At 40.1% G+C, this 27450-nt stretch overlaps 2 long non-coding RNA genes across 2 annotated transcripts in view; both read left to right on the forward strand.

Moving 5' to 3' along the window:
- Positions 1-27450, forward strand: part of LOC114458792 (uncharacterized) — a 56822-nt gene that overhangs the window by 18074 nt on the left and 11298 nt on the right. The gene's annotated exons all lie outside the window — the stretch shown is intronic.
- LOC114458793 (uncharacterized) lies at positions 13396-14600 on the forward strand. Its single transcript, XR_003673150.1, has 3 exons — positions 13396-14131; positions 14411-14413; positions 14544-14600. It is a non-coding gene; the product is annotated as an uncharacterized LOC114458793 (long non-coding RNA).

Raw genomic sequence — 27450 nt, forward strand, 5'->3', positions numbered from 1 at the left:
CACTATAAAATAAATCGTTTTTATTTTTCCCAAATTCTGTTTTATTTTTTTCCAAGTTCCATGTTTTCCACTTTAATTTTTTAAAATTCTGTTTTTTTTTTTAGAAATATTATTTATTTTTTTTCAGAAAAAAATTATAACAAACAATAAATACTAATAAATAATAAAAAAAAAAACATTAAAAAAAATAATTAAAAAAATAAAGTAAGATATATTTAAAAGGTAGATTTAAGTTGTAATGACATTGATTATTCTGACTGCTCCTTTTTAATTCTTTGTCATATAAAAATGTATGGGAACAGCATTAATGTCATAGTCACTATATTTTCCCTCAGGGATCAATATTTTGCTGAATCTGAGTAGATTTATTGTTTAAGTTAATCCTGATGACATCATTCCAGACCATAATGATTACACAAAAACAAATGGACGCAAGCATGCATCAATTATTTCACCACTAGTGGGTAGAATATTTTACAGTATCAGAAGTTATCATTAACACTAGCATGCCCAAGGTTTTCTTACTCCTGTTGCCCTGCCCAGAGGCCGCCAAATGACACTCATTTGCAACTCAGTAGGCCACCTCTGTTATGTAAATAAAGCCATTCGATCGGAATGTGCAGCTGGGCAGTGACAAACTTTGGGGGTTGGTGTAAATGATGGCCAGTCTTGAGAAACCAGTTTCTCCCAGGTAGATGTTTGTTAATCCAAATAACATTCTATGGAATTATTGGATAAGAATGGCCAAATTAATATGAGCCATGTGTGTTGTGATCAATTAATAAACCACAATAAATAAAATTAGAAAAAAAAAAACAGTAATAAAGCAACCAAGCTCCTGTTTCCTACTCCTGTATTTTCACTATTTACCTTTATTGTTTTTGTGCTTATAAATCAAATGTATTGTTGCTATTTATGGTAAAGCAAGATTTCCGAGTGTGAAAAGGACTGTTTGAGTTCTCACTTTAAAAAGGTAAATTCACGAGGTCCACCATTCACTAACCAGGTCCATGAATTATTTTATTAAGCTATTATTTTACAAATTTGAAGAAAGTGCACAAGATGCACAAAGAATCAATGCTTCAACAGGGAAAAACAATCTCAATCTCTGTTTACACCATCAGTTATGCTGACATTATCCCTCTTGACCTTTGACCCAATGCGGAAGTACTGAACCATAGTGAAAGTTTGAAAAGGCTTATCACCTCAAGGTGAATAAATAGCCAACTCAGGGCAGATATTTCACTGACTCTGGCGACTGAGAAGCAAGGATGTCAAAAGTTTACAGCTCTCAGCAGGCTTTGGAGATGATCCTAAATGACGCCAACCCCTGTGACTCCGATGGAGAAGAAATATCCCTTCAGCTGAGTTCTGACTCTGAAATTTCTTCCGGTAAGATTTTCTAAACATCCTTTTTTTGTTTGCTGATTATGGCAGTTGTGTTTTTAATGTTTCATTAATCACATCTCAAAAATATGATCACCCTATACATGAGGAGGATTCGCCACCTTCAGAAAAGAGAGGTCGCCTGGAGACACACGAGCGGCTGACAGAGACGGCACAGTGTGGCGTGAAGAACAGGTCGGAAGGCCTCTCCATCACAGCCCAATTGAAGGTCACGTCACAGATGGAGAGCCAACTGCTTTGGCCAGAAGAAAGGTGACGAGTCGCTTACAGAGTTTCTTCTGCTTCATAACTCTGGAAATGCTTCGGACCATTCAGGAGTGGACTGTCCAGCATGCACTCCAGACACAACATGAGAACTGGTTCATGGCCATACCTGAACTAATGGCGTTCATTGCCATCCTGCTTCTGTGGGGGATTGTCCGCCTTCCATCGCTGCATGACGCATGGTCAGCAAAACTGGGACCGCCCCTGATCAACAGGATTATGGCTCGAAACCGTTTCAAGGACATCATTCAGCATCTACGCTTCGACGACAAGGACACACGCGGTGAACGAGTTGCGACTGACCGGTTTGCTGCAATCTCTGACGTTTGGGGGTCTTTTGTTGCCAACTGCATCACTTCGTACAACCCAGGCAGGCACATCACCATAGATGAGCAACTTTTTCCAACTAAGACTCGCTGCTGTTTCTTGCAATACATTGCAACGAAGCCGGACAAGTTTGGTATCAAGTATGTGTGCAAAATCATCCCATATCTTGGCAAAGACCCCAGTCGTCCACCTCGGGAGAGATTGTCTGAAAATGTGGTGATGAAGCTTATGGAACCGTTTATGGACAAAGGAAGAACTGTTACAACCGACAATTTTTTTCACTTCATTGTCACTAGCACGTCGACTGCACAGCCGGAAGACCACCCTCCTTGGCACAGTCAATAAGATTCGCCGGGAGCTTCCAGATTCAGCTAAAAAGAATTTGGCCCGTGAGGAATTCAGCACACAAGTGTTTTCAACCTCTGGTGCCACACTGACTGTTTATGTGCCCAAACGAAAGAAGACTGTCTGCCTCCTCAGTAGCGTGCACAGCGTGGTGGAGACTGAGGCTACTCGGAAAAAAAAGCCGAACACAGTCACCGACTACAACAGCATGAAATGCGGTGTGGACGTCATGGACCAGATGGTTCGAAAGTACACTGTGCGTTCAGGAACACGGCGTTGGCCAGTCGCTGTGTTTTACAACATGATTGACATTGCAGCGCTGAACGCACATGTGCTTTATCAGGCATGGACTGGGGTCAAGGAAAGAAGGGTGGACTTCTTGCTGGAGCTTGCAAATGAGCTTGCCCAGTCTCATATGGCAGCCAAGGAGGTGAATGAGCAAAACCTTCAGCAACAACCACCCACACCTGATGTGGGGAAAAGGGCATTGTGCCAGGTGAAGTGTTGCTGCAGGAAAAACCGTGCCACCAAGCGTTGTATGTATTGTGACAAGTTTGCATGTGGCAAATGCATAAAGGAGGTGTGGCAGTGCCAGAATTGTTCACAAAATCTCTATTAAATAAATTTCACCAAGAATGCAAACAAACTGTTGCCGTCTCACTATTACTACTTACTACTTTCTGTTGCAAAAGTTGAATTATAAGTTGCAACCTCTATGTAGCTGCTGTATGGGAAACACAAAGGAGAATACAAAAGGTCTTTGTGTCCTGGAACCTACCTAGCCACCCCCCCACCCTAGCTGAGGGGGGAGTAGTGGCCTCAGTAACATAACAATGGTCACAAGCTGAGTTGTTCACACCCGCCATCTGACACCAGCTTGGACATTAAAGGTATAGGTGTCAAATGACACCACTCTGGTCATGCTAGTGTTAATCTATGATGTTTCAGACCCTACAATCCCTGGTATTGATGGTCTAGTCCACAACAACATAACGAGAGTTACGTATGTAACTACGGTTCTATGAATCCTGGATGACCGCCAGAGGCGGTGCTTAAGCACTGGATGTTCCATCTCGCGCATGCGCAGGTCGAGTAATTATATCAACAAAGTCACCTGTGACCCCTGGATGACCCGAAGAGTCTATATCTACCGGTGTCATCAGGTGATCTGTTCCTGTCAAAATCTTCTCGCGAGGACACAAGGATCCTGAGTGACAGGATGCTCTGGCGGTCATCCAGGATTCATAGAACCGTAGTTACATACGTAACTCTCGTTCTATTTCATCCTTACTGACCGCCAGAGGCGGTGCTTAAGCACTGGATGACTTATACTAGAAAGGTCACGAAAGAATCCTCACCTACTCAAGGCCTGAAGCTGTGGACAGCACGGCCATTGCTATAGGCTGGACACCAGCAACGTTCACCCTGTAGAAACGTCCAAAAGTGCATGATGAGGACCAGGTAGCTGCAACACAGATGTCCTGCAGGAGAACGCCCCTCAAGGCGGCCCATGACGCGGCCATGCCTCTAGTAGAATGGCACTTTATACCCTAAGGCACCGGGATGTTCAGTGCACTATAGGCATACTGAATGACCTCCACTACCCAGTGAGAGAGTCTCTGTTTAGAAAGTGCGATTCCCTTTCTGATTGGCCGAGATAGCAGCCACATACACCCTGAGGGTGGAAGTAGTCCTGTTTTTGTCAAAAACTAACTGCAGGAAACGCAGTATTGCCACTACTGAACATGCTCCCGGCACCTCGTTGTGAGTGTGACACCACTCCACAAATAGCCTCCACCTGTTAGCGTAAAGCGCCCTGGTGGATGGTGCTCGACAGTTCAAAATTGTGTCGGCAACCGCCCTATCGCAGGACGCCAAAAGTGGGTCCACGACTATAGGGGCCACAAGAACAGCCTCAGACGACCCGGACTCGGGTGCCATATGCGGCCGTTGACCTGAGACAGGAGGTCTTTCCTCTCCGGAAGATGCCACGGTGTCCCCCGCAGGAGTTTGAGCAACAGCGGGAACCATGGTCTTCCTGGCCAGCATGGGGCAACCAGAAGCAGGTGGAGACCACCCTGCTGGGCCATGTGAAGCGTTGCTGGTGTGAGGGGGAGTGGAGGAAATGCATAAAGTAGGCCGTCTGGCCAGGTATGCGCCAGGGCGTCCCGCCCGAGGGGGCTGGTCTCTTCTTTCAGAGAGAACCAGAGAGGGCAGTGAGTCGTCGCCTCTGAGGCAAAGAGGTCCACTGCTGCTCTGCCAAATGTGGCCCATATCACAGCCACCACCTCTGGGTGAAGTCTCCACTCCCCGGATGGAGGCTTCTGACGGGAGAGGAGATCTGCGGCAGTGTTCCCGAGACCAGGAACATGCATTGCCCGGAGGCTCAGGAAGTTGGGGTAAGCCCACATGAGAAGCCGGTGTGCCACCCGCAGACACGTCAGAGATCTGGTGCCGCCCTGGTGGTTGATGTGGTACACAGCTGAGGTATTGTCTGACCGGACGAGAACATGCCGATCTTTCAGAACAGGGAAAAAGTGCCTGAGCGCCAGGAATACAGCCTGAAGTTCCAACACATTTATGTGCTGCCGCTTCTGCTGGGCACTCCACAGGCCCCTGACAGTCCTGGACTGCCAAACAGCACCCCAACCCATAAGAGAGGCGTTCGTTTTGATAACCTCCCTGCGGGAGGCTACCCTCCCCATGGGTACACCCGACATTAAGTATTCCCTCCTCCAGGGTCGGAGGGTAAGGAGACACTGGGCAGACACCCTGACCACCTTGTGTCTAAATGCAGGCTGTTCATCCAAACCTGAAACGGGCGCAGTGTTCGAAGCCCCAGTGCTATGACCATGGATGCCGAGGCCAACATCCCTATGAGTCGCAGGACCAGGCCATACTGCAGGAGGGCGCCATGCTGGAAACGCCGTAGAAGGCCTAGGATGGCGGAGACTCGCTCTGGAAATAGGGAGGCCCGCATTACTGATGAATCCAGCACAAGCCCCAAGTACCTCACCACCTGGCTGGGTACGAGGTTGCTCTTGGCATAATTCACCTTGAGGCTTTGATTGCCTATGTGACTGAAAAGAGCAGCAGTGTCCCTTGTTACGTGTTTCCTCTATGGCCGGTCTCCCTCCTTCCCCTTTCTGAGTGGCTGTAGCACACCTGATTGTTGTTGGCAATCAGGGTGAGGGAGATTATTTAGGATGGCAGGAGAGAGGAGCAGGCAGAGCAGAGTTGAGCACTGAGCCACACACACACTGCAGGACAGAGGTATAGTGAGGTTTGGTTGTTGGTTGGTTGGTTGTTGTCTTGTCTTGTTGGTTGTTTTGTTGAGTGGTTTGAAACATTTTTCTATTTAAGTAGCAATTATTTAACTCAGGCATGTTTAGATTGCTGGGCTTTGTTATTTTAGTTTGGCTATAGTCGCCGGTAGTCCTGTTTTCCGGGTTTTCTTTTTTGGTTTAATAGTTAGTTTTGGTTGAGGTAGCTTAGCCAGGGTGGGGCCTGGTCCGATGGCCCATGGAGCGGTTAGCCAGGTTCTTAACCCCTCTTTTCCTTATTTTGGCCGGCGCCTGTAGCCTTTTTGGTTTGTTGATTTATGTTTTGACTCATTAATGTTTTATTTACAATAAACTTGCCAACTCGAACCCTTTTGTCTGTGTCCTTTTGTATATGTTAGTGGTCTCCCTTCATCAAGCCACATTTTCTTGAGGAGACCGTAACACCCTCAACACCTGCTCCCGAGTCGGGGAAATGACGAGCCAGTCGTCCAGATAGGGGAGTATTGAAACTCCGCTGGCCTGTAACGGTGACACAGCAGCTGCCACACCGGGTAAATATTCGAGGGGCCAGGGATAGCCCAAACGGCAGAACCCTGAACTGATAAACCTTGTCCATGAACATGAAACGAAAGAACGATCTGTGATGAGGGGCAATGGGAACATGAAAGTAAGCGTCTTTCAGATCCACCGTCACCAGCCAGTCTCCTGCTGAAGAAGTCCGAAGGACATCTGCTACACGCAGCATATGAAAGGGGAGAACTTTGAGAAACCGGTTCAACCCCCTCAAGTCCAGGATCGGGCGAAATCCTCCCTCTTTTTTGGGCACAAGAAAATAAGTGGAGTAAAACCCGCTGAGGCAAGCCTCCGGTTCCACAAGCTCAATGGCACCCTTACCCAGAAGGGTGACTACCTCGTGACATGGCACAAGGGATTTTACGGGATCTCTGACCACAGTGCGTTTGATCCCGCTGAATGTAGGGGGCCGGTGTCGGAACTGTAATGTGTAACCTCTGGATAGCGTGTACACCACCCAAGGGTCTGTGGTCTGCTCTTCCCAGCAAAGGAGCTGCTCTTGGGAAAAGAGTCAGACGACCGGCCCCTGAGGTTCAGGTTCCGCCCCCCTTGGCCCCTGAGCAGATGGACGTGTGGCTGCACGGCGTTACCGATTTCCTGGCACTGTGACGTGCAGGCCCCTGGGCTGCCCAGAAGGACTAGCAGTCGGCCGTAGGTATGGGCGATCTGCACCCATACCTGCCAAATGTCCCTGCCTAGGAGGGGCAGGGGTAGCCTGGCGCAAACTGGCAAACTGCTGCCTTGCTTGGCCAACCTGCACGCTACGCTCCAAGGCCTGCAATGCAGCTGGGCCAAAGGTCTGGCCCGGCACAACCGGAAGAGAACACAGTGTTCTGCGACATGGCTCAGATAGAGGGGACTGTGCGAGCCAGACCTGGCGCCGAGCCAGCGTTATCGTTGACATTAGCCTGCCTAGCTCCCTGGTCATAAACGCGAATGTCTGCAATGAGGCATCGCTGAGGGACTGAGCTGCAGGCTCCCCCCCGGAATCCTGCAAGGTACTCGACAAAGCCAGTACCAGGTGTGACAGAGAATTACCTAACCGTCCCATTCGGGCAGCAATGTTATAACTGCGAGTCAGAAGATTGTCAGTCAATCTGCACTGAGGCCGGGGGCAGCGTGCATCCGGTCTTACAGCCTCATCTGGGGAAACTATCAGGGCTGCAATGGCAGGCTCTACTGGAGCTAGCTGTTCCAAGCCATAGCTGCCAGCATCATGCATGGCTGCCAGAGCCCTGCCATCGCTTGTATGATGGGAGAGAACCCTAAAGTCTGGCCAGCATCTGTGGAGCTCCGCCATGTACGGGTCAGAGGGAGGCACTACAAAGGCCGAGGTGTTGGGGGCCTGCCTGAAAAAAGCATTTGCCGTTCGAGTTGGGACCGGGGCTTCAGCCAACCCAAGGCGTGCCAAGGCCGTGCGCATTGCCGGCTGCACAGTGCCACGGCTGGACTCTGAACCTAGAGAAGAGGTCCTACTAGAACCCTCTGAAAATGCATGAGAAGCCTGTGAGGCAAGCTCCCCATGCCCATCCCCGTCAGCGTCACCAAACAGGGTACATGATGCTGCCGTGGACAGCGCATCCTCCTCCTGAAGGTGGGATGGACCTGCAACAGGGTTAGCCGCGAAGGCTGGCGCACCGGGCTCTGTCTGTAGGTTAAGCAAGATGGCCTTAATCTGAGCAAACTCGGTGGTGAGAGCATCCGCCTTATTAGCCAGAGCATCAACCTTCCGAGGAGGATCGCCAGACGCTGTGCCGGCACGCTTAGCAACGCTGGTGGCTCTACCTGAAGAGGGCAGGTCTATTGTGCCCTCAGCCTCAGCCAACCTGGAGAGTCGCAGTGCATGAGGCATAAAACTGCAGTTCATGCACGGATTACCGGACACCCCCTCTCTTAGGTGGTCAATGCCCAGGCAAGCAGGACACTGATCGTGACCGTCCTCTGCCTGAAGGGGGGCCATGCAGGAGATACACAAATGGCAGTCCATTCTTCTCCAATTCTTAATAATATTAATTAATAGTATTAAGTTTTATTAATAATATTATATAAATAACAATTACACAACTATTATTATATGAATAACAATTACACAAATTATTATTACATGAATAACAATTACACAGATTATTATTATATGAATAACTATTATGAATAATAATAATTATGATAATTATAATAAGTATATACAATAATAATTAAATTAATAATAGTTATATTGATAACCGCCGAGCTGCAGTGTCTTCAATGAAGGAACTTCACTCAGGCCAGCGAGCGCACCGGCCTGGAGTGATCTAACTGTGCTCCCAGTGAATCTAACTGGAGCAACACCACAAATGCAGCGTGCACACTGCGCGGCGATGACGCACTCAATCACCGGCCGCCGCTTAGCAGCAACGTGCTGGGAGGTCCGCTAACGATGCTAACAGAGCAGCATACAACACAGCAGATTAACCGTAGCCGTTTAATCACTGAAAAGAGACAGCGGCGTAACCGCGGAGCTACCGAGTCTGAACCAGCACACAATCACAAGGCGAAACACCGCCGATGACATCAAAGTGTACGGTACTCACAACCTCAGGCAGCCCCTGGTAAACTGGTCACTAAGTCCCAGCACCACTTAAGGAAAAACAGCGAGTCGCAGCTTCTAGCGGACGAGAACACTCGAAGCGCCAACCTTACGGTTCCGAAGCTACAAGCGACAAGCTGTGAATAGCAACAACCGACCTGCTATCGTTATCCGCAATCGCGAGAAGATAAAAGGAACAGATCACCTGATGACGCCGGTAGATATAGACTCTCCGGGTCATCCAGGGGTCACAGGTGACTTTGTTGATTTAATTACTCGACCTGCGCATGCGCGAGATGGAACATCCAGTGCTTAAGCACCGCCTCTGGCGGTCAGTAATGATGAAATAGAACAACTTTATCCACGGATCTTCTGTAGCTCTGATGAGATGTTTAAATGCTCTGAGCAGGTGAAACTGATTAAAGCTGACTCATGTTTTCACAGAGCGCCACAGCGCTACTTGAGAAATGGACAGAGTTTCACAGACACAGCAAAGTTAAACGGACACTGGTGGCTCTGTGTTTCAGAGTCAGTGATGAGTTAAGTTGTTTTTTTTTTTTTTTTTGGCAATTTTAGACACCAAGAAAAGCCTGGCGGCCCCCCAGGTCTATAGAGCACTGGGGAAACCCTGACCCACCAGTTGAGAATTGCTGCTCTAAACAACTGACAGTCTGTCGTCGGTCTCCATTTACTACACCAAATATATTAACAAAACATATTTTTCAGTTTTTTGAAGAATTGTCATTAACTTATTCAAATATCATTATCCTACGTGAAAACAGAAGATAATCAGTATTAACACTAGCATGCCCAAGGTTTTCTTACTCCTGTTGCCCTGCCCAGAGGCCGCCAAATGACACTCATTTGCAACTCAGTGGGCCACCTCTCTTATGTAAATAAAGCCTTTCGATCGGAATGTGTAGCTGGGCAGTGACAAACTTTGGGGGTTGGTGTAAATGATGGCCAGTGTTGAGAAACCAGTATCTCCCAGGTAGATGTTTGTTAATCCAAATAACATTATATGGAATTATTGGATAAGAATGGCCAAATTAATATGAGCCATGTGTGTTGTGATCAATTAATAAACCACAATAAATAAAATTAGAAAAAGAAAAACAGTAATAAAGCAACCAAGCTCCTGTTCCTACTCCTGTATTTTCACTATTTACCTTTATTGTTTTTGTGCTTATAAATCAAATGTATTGTTGCTATTTATGGTAAAGCAAGATTTCCGAGTGTGAAAAGGACTGTTTGAGTTTTCACTTTAAAAAGGTAAATTCACGAGGTCCACCATTCACTAACCAGGTCCATGAATTATTTTATTAAGCTATTATTTTACAAATTTGAAGAAAGTGCACAAGATGCACAAAGAATCAATGCTTCAACAGGGAAAAACAAAAACCCAGGCAGGCACATCACCATAGATGAGCAACTTTTTCCAACTAAGACTCGCTGCTGTTTCTTGCAATACATTGCAACGAAGCCGGACAAGTTTGGTATCAAGTTCTGGGTGGCATGTGACCTTAAATCCAAGTATGTGTGCAAAATCATCCCATATCTTGGCAAAGACCCCAGTCGTCCACCTGGGGAGAGATTGTCTGAAAATGTGGTGATGAAGCTTATGGAACCGTTTATGGACAAAGGAAGAACTGTTACAACCGACAATTTTTTCACTTCATTGTCACTAGCACGTCGACTGCACAGCCGGAAGACCACCCTCCTTGGCACAGTCAATAAGATTTGCCGGGAGCTTCCAGATTCAGCTAAAAAGAATTTGGCCCGTGAGGAATTCAGCACACAAGTGATTTCAACCTCTGGTGCCACACTGACTGTTTATGTGCCCAAACGAAAGAAGACTGTCTGCCTCCTCAGTAGCGTGCACAGCGTGGTGGAGACTGAGGCTACTCGGAAAAAAAAGCCGAACACAGTCACCGACTACAACAGCATGAAATGCGGTGTGGACGTCATGGACCAGATGGTTCTAAAGTACACTGTGCGTTCAGGAACACGGCGTTGGCCAGTCGCTGTGTTTTACAACATGATTGACATTGCAGCGCTGAACGCACATGTGCTTTATCAGGCATGCACTGGGGTCAAGGAGAGAAGGGTGGACTTCTTGCTGGAGCTTGAAATGAGCTTGCCCAGTCTCATATGGCAGCCAAGGAGGTGAATGAGCAAAACCTTCAGCAACAACCACCCACACCTGATGTGGGGAAAAGGGCATTGTGTCAGGTGAAGTGTTGCTGCAGGAAAAACCGTGCCACCAAGCGTCGTATGTATTGTGACAAGTTTGCACGTGGCAAATGCATAAAGGAGGTGTGGCAGTGCCAGAATTGTTCACAAAATCTCTATTAAATAAATTTCACCAACAATGTAAACAAACTGTGTTGACGTCTCACTATTACTACTTACTGCTTTCTGTTGCAAAAGTTGAAATATAAGTTGCAACCTCTATGTAGCTGCTGTATGGGAAACACAAAGGAGATTACAAAAGGTCTTTGTGTCCTGGAACCTACCTAGCCACCCCCCCACCCTAGCTGAGGGGGGAGTAGTGGCCTCAGTAACATAACAATGGTCACAAGCTGAGTTGTTCACACCCGCCAAATGACACCAGCTTGGACTTTAAAGGTATAGGTGTCAAATGACACCACTCTGGTCATGCTAGTGTTAAGTCCCTCTCTAACTACTACAGATGAGATGGTAATAAAATACTGTTTAATGTTTTTTAAATAGTTTTTATTTGTATTAATCATAAAAAATATAACTTATCAATGACTTGATTAACAGTTACTGTAATAGCCTGAAAACAACTGACAGTCTGTATTATATCTCTCTCTATCCACTACAGCAAAGATAATATTAATAATAATATAATAATAAAACACTTTCTGATGCTTTTTATTGATTAAATAACCTTAAATATTGTCATTAATCAGCAAGGACTTCTTTTTAAAAAATCACTCTTGTAGCATAAAAATAACTGACAGTCTTTATTAGGTCACATCTACACACACCTCTACTACACCAAATATATATATAGAAAAACACTAAAATATGGTAATAATAATAATAAATCAACTAAAATATAACCTTTTTTTCATTTAAAAATTATCGTGTCAATGTTTTGAACCCAGTATATCGTATGGTATTCTGCAAATTAAATGTGATTACAAATTTAATTTACAGTATATTAATTAATTGATAAAAGAAGTACAGGAAACATCTCATTTTCTATATTCATAAAAAGATCATTTATGAAAAGATGTTTAGCTTGTGCTAGTAAGATGATTATTATCATTATGCAGATCTATCCTAGAATTTAATGTAACTAGAGACAGACATGATAAAGGTAGTTTATGGTTTTCAGGTTAATAGAGTGACCTTTGAATAATTTATTGGTAATAATTACATTATTAATTAGTGATGCACTAAAAATCTGACCAAACATGATGTTATAAAGACGTGAGTAAACGACGCAGTCAGTGCACGCTTGTCTAGAAACAGACCAACTTGTCTGTGGACTCGTGGAGTGTCTGTATTTAATACATGTGAGCACTACAGAGTTGATGGAGCAGTAAGTGTGTTTTATGTGTGTGTGTCACTTAGACACTGTAGTTACATGTAGCCCTCCATTAACACAGACCTTTAATACATCACAACTGTACTTGGTCCACGTTATAAACATCATTACTCTGATAGAATTAAACGGTGTAATCATCAATCAATCAATCAATCAATCAATCTTTATTTGTATAGCGCCAAATCATAACCAATGGTATCTCAAGGCACTTTACAGTAGAGCAGTCTTAAGGACGGACTCTTCATTTTATGGATCACAGCTTCAATGCATTTTGTGTTTTAATTAGGGCTGCACCATTTTCACAAAACACCTAATTGTGATTTTTCTGACAGATATTGTGATTTCAATTCGATTTTACAATTTTTAAAAATATTTCATACATTTAAAATGCATATGTGTTTTTTTTTTCCTAATTCTGTTTTCCACATCAATTTTTTAAAATTTTGTTTTTTTAGAAATATAAATTAATTATTTCAGAAAATATTAGTTTTTAACTCCTGTAAGTAAACAAAATACTAATACATTTTTAAAAAAAACTTTAATTCCTTTTGAGCACAATTATTTTAGTTTTGTTTTTATGTAAAATAAGTTTGTAATATGCTGCTCAAATGAATAAATAAATGAAAAAATAAAGTAGATACATAGATACAATTAAAAGGAAGATATAAGTTGTACTGTGAGAAAACAAAATAAAAACTAATAAAAAAGAAAACTATAATTAAACAAAAATGGATGTCAAAAATAAAAATGTAATTTAAAATAATGAGTAAAATACAATTAAAAGGTAGATATTAGTTGTAGTGACATGGATTATTCTGACTGCTCCTTTTTAATTATTCATGTCATATAAAGATGTATGAGAACAGCATTAATGTCACTATATTTACCCTCAGGGATCAATGGTTTACTGAATCAGATCAGGTTTATTGATTAAGTTTTGATCAACTTCATTTTAATTAACCTAATTTAAATGATCCTGATGACATCATTCCAGACCGTAATGATTAAACAAAAATACATGTGCAAACATCACGTGTAAGATGTGTTTTTTCACCACTAGAGGTCAGAATATTTTACAGTATCAGAAGTTATCAATAATCTATGATGTTTCATACTCTACAATCTCTGGTATAGATGGTCTACAACACAACAACAGAACAGCTTTATCCAGATGTTCTGTAGCTTTGATGAGATGTTTAAACACTGAGCAGGTGAAACTGATTAATGCTGAGTCATGTTTTCACGGAGCACAGCAGCGCTATGAGAAACAGACAGAGCTTCACAGACATGTTAAAGTTAAACAGGCAGTATTGAACCCAGTATTGGTTTGTCAAAAATGAAGAAATGAAGAAAAGAACAAAGGCACTCCAAACGCTCCAAGACTCCAGAAGAAACCACCTCTCCCAACACTCTCAACCTTCTCTCACTTCTCACCTGTTCTGTCCACTCCACCTGAGGTCAGGTGTAGGTGTAGTTCTACAATTAGACACTAGATGGAGCCCCAACATAAGTATTAGGTCTAAGCTCCTCCTTCTACTACTTTGACTGAAAATCTATCACACCTGTGTGTTTGGACTCTCAGATAATGTAGTGGAGGAGCTCAGAGATGTTGTTAGTGAGTGTCTTCAGATTTATTGAATTATTATGTTTATTTTAAGCTCCTAAAAGCACATATTTAAGTTAGAATATAGGTCATGTTAAAGTACACAGGCTGATTCCATGTTTATATGTATTTTGACCCAAATGTAAGTTAACTCTACAGCCAAAGTGTTTGGCTTTACCAGTGTGATGGCCGGGCCACACAGAGGTAACAGCTCCTAAATCATTTGATGATTGACACTGACATTATTCTCTGTCGCTTTAAGAACAGAGAGGTGGTGAGGGGCTGGCCTGGAGAGAGCTGGAGGCGGCCTTAAGTGGACCAGACCATTGCAGAGGGGGACTGGGGTTAAGGGGGCTGTGTTTGTCCCTTAGTTTTGGTTGTTTATCCCCTGTGTTTCTGCTTGTTTATATTTGGTATGGTCCAAACTGTATTTAAGTTGACTCCTGTTTCATTTGAGACAGTTGGTTTGTGTTAGTTCTTTTTGCACATGCTACCTCTTTTATTGGCCTGTGTTTGTTTGTGGCCAATAAAGCACCTTTTTTGAACTGTAAAGCTAATGTCTCCTTGCCTCACTGCTTGGACTCTAACAACCAGTTTGTTTAGTGACATCTTAGTCAAAATACATTAAGGTACTATTTGATCCAATTGGTATATATATATATATATATATATATAGTGATTTCATAGTGTAATTTAGGTTAAAACAATGAAGAATAAAATCACAGACATGTTAAGAATAATAAATATTGGTTAAGAGTTTCAGATAAATACGTTTACATAAATACTAAAATTAATAAATAAGTTTATGGGTAAAATACATTGTTAAAAAGTTAGACTTTAATTAAAATGGATAAAATTTGTACAGCAAAGCACATGATTTAATTTTACAAATAGAAATAGTTAAACATTGTAGGTTGATTTAGCAGGACATGGAGACATGGAGCAGGAATCATCTTCAGATCCCAGCGACACACGGATGGTGACGACACCTTCTGGTTCCAGTGTTGGACTGAAGAACCCAGAGATCAGGCTGCACAGGATTCCAACATAAACCTGCTGTCAGCTGGAAAATGGACACCAACAGTTCAGGAAGTTGTTGATCTTTGAAGGTGTGGTCTGAAAGAAAAGATCAATACAATGATCAGTTGGAAAGGAAGCAGGAAGAAGTTTCCCTTTGTTCACTTCCTATACAGGATATACATTCTATAGCTTCTATATTCATACATGATGTATAGGAAGAATGATTCACATTATTATTATTATTATTATTATTATTATTATTATACACTAATGACAGATTCTATATCAGGGCTGTCAGACTCATTTTAGTTGAGGGTTCAAATATGGACCATTTTGAGGTCCAAAGGGCTACAGATTATAGAAAAACCAGCCCTAGATTATGAACAACTTTGCTTTAATTTTCCAAAATGTTGTAGAATAATTTAGGAAAAATTGCGTAACTTTCAAAAATTGAGAGTTCCTGCAACAATTGGAGTTTAAAAATAACTCCTATCATGTGATGTCAGCATCGAAAACCTGTGAGCTCTGCAAATATTGTGGAGTTATTTTAAAATTATTCGTTTTTTTAGAGGACTTGAGATATCTACAACTGAATTAGTTTATAATTACGCAGTTATTCATGTTTTCTGTCATTTTTACTTTCTCCTGCTGGCTGTGTTAATGCAGACCATCTTCATCATGTACCTTTGAATCTGTTTCTTATCTGTGTTTATAAAGGATTCATATTTGTAATGAGTTTTAAATGAGTATCTAATACATCACATAATAGTATTTTCTTGATTTTAGATGTGATGTGTTTTATATAAAGTATGTTTTTCTACAGTTGAAGTGAATGTGATGAAATGGTTCCTGACAGGGAAACCCTGCCTAAAGCCTGTGAATGGATCATGCAGTGTGCTGAATGAATATCAGGGGAAGGGGAGCCCAAAGTGTCCAAACACTCCCATTTTATCACCATATTTACATTTCTATCAACTCTGTGATTACAGCTCATAGATTTATTCTAACTCTGAAATGTTCTTTAATCTGTTCTTTAGCCTGTCCAGCCTTTCTTTAGAACTTACAATGTTCTATGTAACCATGATAAATCCTAAAGTTCTTCTTAAATCTTCCTTCTGACATAAAGTTTGAATCAATGTAAATGTAATGATATCAAATGTCCAGTGAAGCTTTGTTCCTTTAAATAAAGACGTGTTATTGTCTGTGCTGGATTTCTTTGAACAGAGAAACATGTCAGAGAGAGGGAGAGCTTTTCATTGGATAGCACATAATCCTCCATCAAACACACATGGTTCCCATGAGAAGAACATCCACTGGATGGATCTAAGAACAGGAAGTGAAGGTTCCTCTGGAAACTGAGTGTTTAGTGAAGCTGAAGGAGTTTAAAAATAGACTTTTAGAGTAACAGCTGCTTTCACATCCAGTCATGATGTCTTTCTAACAAATTCTGATAAAATGAGTCAAACAAGTGCAGAATTCTTTAGTTTGAGATTGTTTCTACATTAATAAGGCTTTTTATTTAAATGTAGTGTTGTATCAACATCTGAGACAGTGAAAGAGTTCCTGTTTTGGTTCTAGAAGGATATGAATTACACTGATTAAAAGGGGGTGGAGTCTCCCTGTATGTGGACTCAGAGTGGAGGTGTGTCCAGGTTAATCACATGTCTAAGTCTAAGATTGTTGAAGCAAGAAACACAGATGAATTCTAAAAATGTCGAGTCATTAAAACTTTATCTTCATTGTTTTTTCATTCTGTAGATTAAAAATAAATAGTTCACATTGTTAAAAAAATACATCATGAAATGTCAACTTATTGCTTTGAAATGAACTTTTCATGAATTAATATAGAATATATAGAAATAAGTTGTGTGTCTTCACTAAATCATTCCAAAGTGGTTTATTTGTAATAAATAATCAAACAGTGAAAGTGTTCCATGTATTAGAGTGTTAATATAAGCAGCTCTAACTACAGACCAGTATCATTGCTTCATCAGCTTTCAAACATTAGAGAAAAAGGCTTTGTTCATAGACTTGATAATCCATCCATTTTCTGACCCACTTCTTCCTTTTTCAGGGTCACTGGGAGACTTGATAAGTTGATTAAAAACACAAGTTGTTGAGCTATCACCAGTTTGGCTTCAGAATGTATCATAGTATGTGATTAAAAAGCTGTAAATGTGTGGTATCAGAGGAACAGCCCTCTTATTAAAAGTGATCAGAATGAGTTTGCTGCGTGTGTGTTTGTGTGTGTGTGTGTGTGTGTGTGTGTGTGTGTGTGTCTGTGTGTCTCTGTGTGTGTGTGCGTCTGTGTGTGTGTGTCTGTGTGTGTGTTCAGACAGTAGCTGTTTAATCCATTTTTTAGACTCAATGCAGAACTGAGCTAAACATTGAATTCTCCAGGTGATACCAGATACCCAACAACACCTCATTTCCAAACATGGATCATCCAAATATTCCCTCAACCTCTGCTCTGTGAACTGAATGCTGCCATTCTCTCTACAACATGTCATTAAATATACATCTCTGCAGGTCTAACCTGGGCAGCTCACCATTCCTGCTCATTGAGGTGGTGGTCTTTGCTCCATCCTCCCCCACCCTCACATGCGCCCCGATGTTTACCCTTACAGCAGGGCCGAGGGATTGGATCCACATGTTGGGGAGCCCTATTTGCTTTAATAAGCTGGATTGAAGATTGAAAGAGACCTCCTTTGGGTTAAATGACATCCAGAGTCCAAGCCAGCAGGAACCCGAGGGGCCCCACAGCCTCTGATCATGAACCCCTTTTTCTTGTCCCGCGTCTCAATCTTTTGGGCAAAAAATGATCAAGTCCATCATTATCCTGTCATGATTTGGACATCTGCTGTGATGAGTGCAATAATTAGTTATCTGTCAGAGGACTGACATTGTGTTTATTAGGCATGTGCTTAAGTCTTATTTGGGGGTCAAAGGTTATTTGGTCTCATCCTTTTTAAAGTGAGATCCAGGTGTGTGAGGTTACACAGGGAATAAATGCCTTCACAACATGCTTTAGGCCATGGGATGTGATAGCTATCCGTGCACAACCCCCGCCCCCAACCATGTGAGACAGGGCAATGTTTCTCAAATGGGGGTACGTGTACCCTAGGGGGACGCAATGGCACAACAGGGGGTACTGTTAGGCTTGTATCCAGTAGTGAACCCAATTGCAGAGACGGAGACTGAGATTGGTGACGAATGCAATGACAATGTTTATTTCCAGTACTTATTAGTCAGTTGTTTGCAGGTGAAGAGTCCAGATGAGAGCTGACAGAGGCAGGCTGGTGCGTGGAGAGAACAGGGGATCCAGGGCAGGTCGGTGAGCTGACGAAGAGGCAGGCAAGGCAGGTAGTTCACTGAGTAGTCTGTGTAGCTGAGCCCAGGCTGGTTCAGGAGTGGAGGGAAGGCAGGATCTGACTGAGCTAGAGAAACCGAGTCTACGATCTGGCAAGGAGGTGGAGCTGACGACCGGTTCTTATAGCTGTGGAGAGTGGTGATTGGTTGTAGCTGCAGCTCAGCTCCTGCACAGCTGAAGTCACTCCTGTAATTAAGCACACACACACAGTGAGAGAGAGCCTGCAGCCTAAGAGGGCCTGACAGGTACTTAAGAGAGAGAGAGGGAAATAAACAAATAAAGTGTCAGTCATGAGTCATGAGATGACAGGAAATGATAAATAAATCTACTGAGGAGCCACTAAATCAGTGTTTTTCAATCATGGGGTCACCTGGAGTTTAGAAGGGGTTGCCTGAAATTTCTGAAAAATTAAAATTGATTTTAGAAATGTATTATTTATTTGTTTATTTATTTTTTTTATTCTTAAACAACATTAGCATTTTCGAGGCTTTCACTTCTTTGTCAGTTTAAATCTTGTTCAACTAAAATGCAGTAATATATATATATATATATATGAGCTGAAAAATTATTTAAAAATTCTCAAAAAAAAATGTCTTTGAGGTCGCCAGAATTTCTTGATATCAAAATGGGGTCATGATCCAAATAAAGGTTGGGAACCACTGCATTAAATACTGTTTGTTTTCCCACTTCTTTACAAAGTGAGACTCTTTAAAATGTGTGTTAACACTCATTTATTCCATCATTGTGCTCTATAGTTGTTTTTAAATAGCTTTCTAAGCTAAATGTTGTCGTTGGACAATGGGAGAACTTGAGCCAAAATAGTTTGAGAACCACCGCTTTAGGGTCTGAACATGAAATCAAATGTTTACATGAGTTGGGATGAACTTGTTAGACGTCCTTTCAAGCAGATTTGGAATCAATACAATTCCTAATCCATTTTCACGTGTAATATTTTTGTCATACGTATCTGTGTACTAACAAAACACACAAATGCGGTACCAAATTAAAACTGGGCTCGTTGGAATGATTTGAATTTTTTTATTACATGTTAATGAGCTATTTATGATAATATTCTATATAATATTCACAGTCGACACTGCCAAACATAAATAAATATTCTTAATCTTCTTTTTCTGTTAAGTCCATATCTCAGGTTTGATTTCTATATAATTACCATAAACTGTATCATTTGACACTAATACAAAGTTTCTACTACGTTACCTCACAAAGTTAAAACACATTTAAATGTAAGTAATATATCACAAAATATGACCAAATATGACAAAACAACAGTTGATCTCAACACATGGAATGTGAACATGTGATTTCATGTTCAGAACACCCTAAAGCTACAGAAAAATATGGTGCATGGATACAGTAGCTACCGTAGCCCATGACCTACTTGGAGCACTAATTTATCTGCTGAATGTGCACAAATACAAAAAACACTGTTGTTTATTAATATTACAGAAGGAAGAAGTTCAAAGACTGCATATCTTAGCATGTACTCAATGCACGTAACGGTCTAAGAAGCTAATGCTAGTTAACATGCTAATTTATGGCTTAGCCATGTCTTCTCTTTGCTCAGTTTTACTCACACTGACTCTCTATCCAATGCTTCACATTCCTTTACAAAGCTTCTCCTTGGCTCATATTAGCACCATCTGGATTTTTGCTTTGCTTCAGAATGTATTGACATATTATTTACTGGTGTTATTTTAAAGGAGTGATTTTATAACACATAGGCCTTAAAGTGCATATATCCTCATGAGATGTTATCTCCATGGTGTCAAATAATAAGGCTATATATATATATTGTTTTTAAAGTCAAAGTGAGGGACTAAAGCACTGATTCTGGCCTTATTCTAAACCAGGGGTTCTCAACTCGTCTCAAATCGCATATCGCGACCCACTTTTTTATTTTTTTTTTAATTCAATTTGCTGTTGAAAACACGCATACATAATTTTTAGAAAAACATAAATCTATATATATTTTGCCGTGCAACATGCTTTTCACTGCATGTCTGTCAAAAGAAAAGTTTCTTTCAAAATAAAAGACAAGTCACACATGACAGACATTACATTTTTTGTTGCCTTTTTTTGGCCAGCTTTCCATGACCCACTTTTGGGTCCCGACCCACCAGTTGAGAATCACTGTTCTAAACTTTTGAATATTATTATTATTCATTCATATTATGATGCCGGTGAATCCAGCCTTAATGTGTTCTATGTTGCCATGTCTGGGTTGCCACGTTGGGTGTTTCCGTGTGTGTTTGCCGCCCTGAATTAATGTATGTGATTGTGACGTTTCCTTCTGTTGTGTCCTCACTCTCGCGTTAGTTCGTGGTTGGCGGGAGTAGAACGAGAATATATAAGTGTGGGCGGGAGGAAAAGGAGTGTGTTAGTTCACGTGCTGACAGTGTGGATGGTGTTTAAGAGCACTGTGTGCGATTGTCCTGCTTCCCTTGTTCGGCAATAAAAGGCGAATTCTGACAAGACTTCAGTAACCCTTATTTCACGGCTCATCCACACGACAATATTTTTTAATCTGAATTATGGCAGTTATCTTTGATCTGATCCTGCTTCTTGATCTAATGAACAAATTCCTTTTTTTGAACTGGCACATGTGATTTCTTTAATCATGTGTCATCACTATGAAACAGCAGACAGTGCTCTATAAATCAGCTCTATGTTTACATGTGCTCTATAAATCAGCTCTATGTTTACATGGTGAAGTGTACGTCTGAACATATGAAGAGCTGTTTGGGTGAAATGCACTTACCTGTAATTAAACTTTAGATTTACACCGTCTGAGGAGCCATAAAACTACATTAAAATGTCCTATTGCACTTGAATGCATCACTCAGTTCACATGACCCCACGCGGAGGATACAGAGTCTTCAACAGCCAATCAGAGGCTACGCAGGTCACGTCCAGCCTGTCAGCTCAGAAGTGATGCGCATGCGTGTTGTCTCCTGGTCTTTTCCCAACCTCGGACGCCAGAGTTTAGCAGCTACGCAGCGGAGGAAAAAAGACGGAAAGAGGAGAAAATACGTGAGTTAAACGGAGAGAGAGTCAGTGCACTTACCTACTGGAAGCCTGGAGGCAAGACCAGATGAAGGAGAGACGGAAAACGTGGGTAAGAAGAGAGCTAGCTGTTACTTAGCATTAAAGAGAGCTAGCTGATACTTAGCATTAAAGAGAGCTAGCTGATACTTAGCAGTAAAGAGAGCTAGCTGATACTTAGCATTAAAGAGAGCTAGCTGATACTTAGCATTAAAGAGAGCTAGCTGATACTTAGCATTAAAGAGAGCTAGCTGATACTTAGCATTAAAGAGAGCTAGCTGATACTTAGCATTAATGGCCATGCTAGCTCTGTATCTCACAGGCTAAAGCCACGTTCCTTCCCTGCAGCAGTCGTTATGACAACGTGTTATAAAGACAGATTAACGGTGAGAAACATGGCTCTGTGGCTGCTCTGGTGCTATTTTTCCGTTGTTCTGTTGCTAAAAGGAAGTAGTAGCTCAATAAAAATCTTTAGGATGAACTGAGATAAATAATGATGCAGTGTTTTACACATGTATATACTGAGTTTATTATTGTATGCTGATGTATATATATATATATTAAATAGTGTTAAAGTTATAAAAAGTATTTTAGAGTGAAATTATATTTTATAAATGCAAAGTGTTGAATGACTTTATTTTAGCTCAACTGTGAGTTTAAGTATGTTAAAGGGTGAGTGTGGTGTGGTTCCTCTCACACTAGTAGGCCTATAGTGTGGGAGAAATTAAGCACAATACTTTAATACCTCTGAACTACATTTTATACTGTTTTATGTATATATGTTATTCTGATTTTGATATGGTTATGATATTTTGAATGTAAATGGTTACTTACCATAATTATTACTGGAATGCTGTTCACATAAGCAGTTAGATTTGAGTAATGATGTTATGTGTACAACAAAACCTGAAGATTTATTATGTTATATAATTGTAGATTTATGTGTGGAGTCTGATGCATTTTTGACATTTACACTTTAATGATGCATCAGAGTTGATTTTAATAGATATGACCTTATTTTTGGGTCAGGTTTTTTGAGTGGACGAGAAAGTCCAAGGACCAGGAAGAGATCCTGGTTGAAAACTGATGGTGAGTAGGAACCTGGAAGAGAAGACACCTACACGTACACACTCACACATATATACACATCACCCTTCAAAGAAACTTTAAGAACAGCTGCACCTGCAACAATTTTCATTTTTTAAGGGCCCAATGGACAATTCTTATTTTTGCTTGTTTAGTGTGCACACTTTTATTTTTGTTTTGGTATCTGAATCATTGTAATAATACATGAGTTGCTACTCAACAGTTATTCCTTGTTTGACTCATTATTGCTGCTCATCCATAGAGCTCCTAACCATCTGGGTTTGCTGATAACTAGTCCAACTTGATATTACACTGTAATAACTTTTATCATTCATAATATTGGGTTACATAGGCTATTCAAGTAGAAGTACTGTTAGCTTGATTAAAATTGTATTCAAGCTAAGTCATACATGAAGTACTGAAATACAAATAAAAAGTAGCTCAATTCATTCCACTTGCATACAGTAAACATCACATGTATAAACATAAAAAAGAGACTAAATCTTGCACAATTAGAACAAAGGCATCTGTATAAAATAAAATCTTTGTCACAATGTACAATTCTTTTTTTAAACAAAATAACACCTATGAATTAAATTCAAAGCAAAAACTATTCTCAGGCTTTATGTATAACAACATTTATAAGCAATAAAAGTGTGAAAATAACAAATATTCAACACTGTTTTGACGACATACATTACGTTTAATCTGGTTGGTCGATTTAAATGTTGCCTGTTCATTTCATTTTTTGTAGTTTCACTATATACGTTGATCATTTTAAAACAAAAAAAAATCATAATTTACTCGGTAACGGTTGGTGAAGAAATGTAAGGAATTACTGATTTAGAAATATACTCATAAAAGTAAACGTACCCATAAATGTAACTCATTTACAGTAACGCGAGTACTTGTAATCCATTACTTTCACCTCTGTTTATGCCTTAATTACCATGACTCAACAAAGTGTCGTCTTTAAAACCAAAAGGTTGTCAGATCTTTTACAATATTTGTGCATTTTTGTATTGTTGTGTCTATACACGGAGGGAGGAGCTAAAGAAGAATATCTGTTATTGTTTGTCAGGCCAACAGTAAAATGTGTTCTATCAAGACTCACTTTATAAAAAGATCATATTTGCTCTCAGGCTTTCAAAGTGTTTTCTTATCAAACTCAGGTTATCATCAATTCCTGATTCAAAGCTAATATGATCTCAACCCTGTTATGAGTTGTTGTTTACTCCTTTTAAATAGTAAAAGGACACGAGAGGTTGGTAAGATCCTTTCTTCACTAAATATGGACTCACTAGCAACATCTAGTGGACACATTCTGTAACTACACATGTCACAGATAATTGTGGCCATTACATTTTAAAATGACCAATTTACACTTCAGATTATCCATGTTCAATCATAACTCAATTATGATTCAGTGACCAGCATTTTTTACACTTACAATTATGATTGTTTTTGTATCCCCTGAAAGTCAATTATGATTCTCAATTAGTAAAGTTCAATTACAATTAATCACAAAGTGGTAAAGTTACAGGCCTGTTATTTTGTATGTGTCTGTATGGTGTTGTTTTAGCATCATTACATTTACATTTTAGTTCATTGATTAGAAAATCTTATGTAAACTTAGGACAAGAGTTGGAATTTAACTATAAACTCTTAATGTTATTACTGTATATCCTAACCCTTCTAACCATTACCACCTGTATGGTGTGAAGACTCACTCACAGGTAGCGGGAAAACCTAATATTAAACATATTTGGATAATTATTAACTACATACAGTATGTGTAAGCCATGGATCTGTAACATTATTCCCCAGTTTTGTGTTTAATTAAATTATAACTTACATTTTTTATAGAATTACAATTAGAAAGTCAATTTTCTGAAGTCAATTCCAATTCAATTATGATTACAACAGCAACATATTATTTTTCAATTATAATTAATGATATTTACACCATAACTGTAATTAATTATCAATTATAATTATTGACCCCGTGACCCTGAAAAAAGTGGGTCAGAAAATGGATGGACCATCGAGAGATATTTTTTTTTTTTAATAATTGTTTTTTTCGATTATGTTATTTTTGTAATTGTTGGGTGTAATAATCAAAATTGAGCAGCCCTACTCCAAAGGTGTCATAATTTAGTGAACGACACTTAATGACAGCCTTCATAACACCTTATTAATGCTAATGAGAGCATGGGGTGCTGGATCAGCAGCAGCCAGGGTGGGCTCATGGTAGGGGGAAGAAGTGTGAGGGGGGTCTCCGTCTAGGGAGACTAGGACCAGGACTGCAAACATAAGGGTTACCTGTGCTGCTCCAGCATTTAGACAGAGCCACAGGGCTGTAAAACAGTGTCAGACAGTCTCCAACAAACTAAAAGCAGCCTACGACCAACAACAGGACAGTCTGAAATGAAAACTTAACAGACAAGCTGAGACAAGTTCAACATAAGACACTAACACAGACTACGATTGTTACAGCGGTGCATCATGGGAGCTCACGTCCCATATCAGAGGAGATCTGGTGGTGCCTACAGCCAACACGCCTGAGGAGGTGGGATGGAAGAGCAGCAGCTCCAGCCTGCCAAGTCCTGGATGCAGGGTGAGGTCTGGACTGCTGCTGGTCAGGATCACATAAACACCACAGCTTCACCTGAATACACACACAAAAGGAGAAAAGTGGTGTTCTTAAAGTGTCATTATTATAAAGGCATTAACAGATTGTATTCAATCTGTTTTTAAATGTTGAAGACACATTATTTTATTTTTTTTACATCAGTGCTTTACAACATTGGGGTCAGGACCCTGGATTTTAAATGGGGTCACCTGAAATGTCTAGTATTTGATAAAAAAAAAATAATTACTGATTAAAACACAAATTTTGAACATTAATGAATTATTTTTGTTTTTGAATATAAAACAAAACAATCTTAAACAACTGTATTCTATCAATAAATATGAATCTATCCATGCATCCATCCATTTTCAGACCCACTTTGTCCTATTTCAGAATTGCGGGGCATTATAAATATTATTAAAATTAAATGCAGTTTTAAAAAAATTAAATCTGAGCTGGCAAAACGTGTCACCAATCCTGACTGCTCTGTATTTGCAACAAACATGATGGAAAACGAATTCTAGAAAGAAAAAAAAAGTCTTTCGGGTCACCAGAGACTCATATGAAAATGAGGTCACGACCCAAAAAAGGCTGGGAACCACTGTTTTAATAAAACAATACCCTATGGTAGTGTGAAGAGAAAATATGAAGACTTTGTAGATGGTGGGATGTGAAGTTTACATAAGCTCAATGATGAAACCAAACCTGCTGGCTGAAATCTAAAATCAGGCACATTCCTGTCAATCAGGACACAAAATTCCCACAAGAAGCCGTTGAAAATCTAAATGCAAACACTTGGTTGTGTTTTCAAAGAAAAGTGTAGGATAAAAATCAATAAATGAAACAAATCTTGAGGGAAGCGACTCAGTGTTTCATCTGCAGAGCATGTTGCTAGAGACGTTCATCAAAAGGGGAAAAGTCCATATCAGTCACTAAATGTGACAAACAGGAGAAAAACAAAGAGATTTACCAGGACTTTCTAGTGTTAAGTATTCTTTCTTTACGAGTTCTCTAAGAATTTTAAAAAGTTACCAGAATGACAGGAAACCTGGGTGAGCGACCATTGTCCGTCTGAACTGGTCGGACTGATTCATACCCACTTACACACAATACAATTTTTCACATCTGGTTAAAACAAAATGCATGTTTAGTAGGGCTGAACGATTCATTGCATTTTGCGATATTATCGTGATATAAAATGCGATTTTCTAATATGCAAAGGCTGAATTATTTTTCTTGTCTGTAAAGTTCAGAGGTTTAAGAAGTCTGTTTACATGTTTCATGACACGTGAAGTTAGTTAGATGTGTTGAAGAGGTAAAACCACAGATTTGTTTGCTTTATTGTTGTAATCTGTGCTTTAAAATGTATATTTAATATTTATTTTAAGTTTAAATAAATCTGAAATAGTTTATTATGAAACAGATTAATTTATTGCTTGTGTTCATTGAAAAATACATGACAAGAGGCCTTTGAAAGAATAATCTCATATTAAATCACAATATTGAGGGAAAAAAATCCCAATTAGATTATTTTCCAAAATCGTTCAGCCCTAATGTTGAGGCTAATATTTCTTTCCCCCTTTAATGATAACGTATTACCCTTTATTTCTGATAAATGATTCATGTTTATCATACAGACTAATGCAACACTTGAGTAAAAAGCCTCAGTAGTCTGCATGTGTCAAAAATGAGAAATAGTATATAAATAATAATAGTTTTTGACTATTTAATTAAATATATATTCAAGTTGTTCTTACTTTATTTGATCTAGTTTTAAATATAAAAAGTAACAGTAAAAATTCTACAAAAGTAATTATTTTATATAATTTATCTTATTCATTTATCTTTGTCTCTGATATTAAATATGATGTTATTTGAATGAACCAGTTTGATAATAAATTAAATTATATTGCTGTGGGTCTAAATCAGTGTAAGACACTTTTAAAAGCTTATTTGTCTGCTCAGCATTAAAAGGCACCAGTTTGGAGCTGGCTTTGATGTGGTTGATCCAGTCCTACAGTTAAACATGAATGGAATTTAAAAAATAATATTCAAACAGGAATAAACATGCAAACATAAAACAGAAAAGCTCTTTTTTTTTTTTAGTTTCATAGCTGCATTGATAAGTTTAGACGCTTTGGAAAGAGAAACATGTTGAGGAAGAACAAATACCGTATGTGTTGCACAGCAGGAAACATTTTAAAACAACTTCAACCACCAAAGTCGACAAAATGACCTTTTATGTGTCTTTCTGTGGATGAGGGTATTTATCTGAAGAAACGCACTGTTTTTTGGATGCTGGAGTCAAATACCTACAAATAGGGCGT

This window comes from Gouania willdenowi, unplaced genomic scaffold (genome assembly GCF_900634775.1).
Source record: "Gouania willdenowi unplaced genomic scaffold, fGouWil2.1 scaffold_187_arrow_ctg1, whole genome shotgun sequence".
NCBI lineage: Eukaryota > Metazoa > Chordata > Actinopteri > Blenniiformes > Gobiesocidae > Gouania > Gouania willdenowi.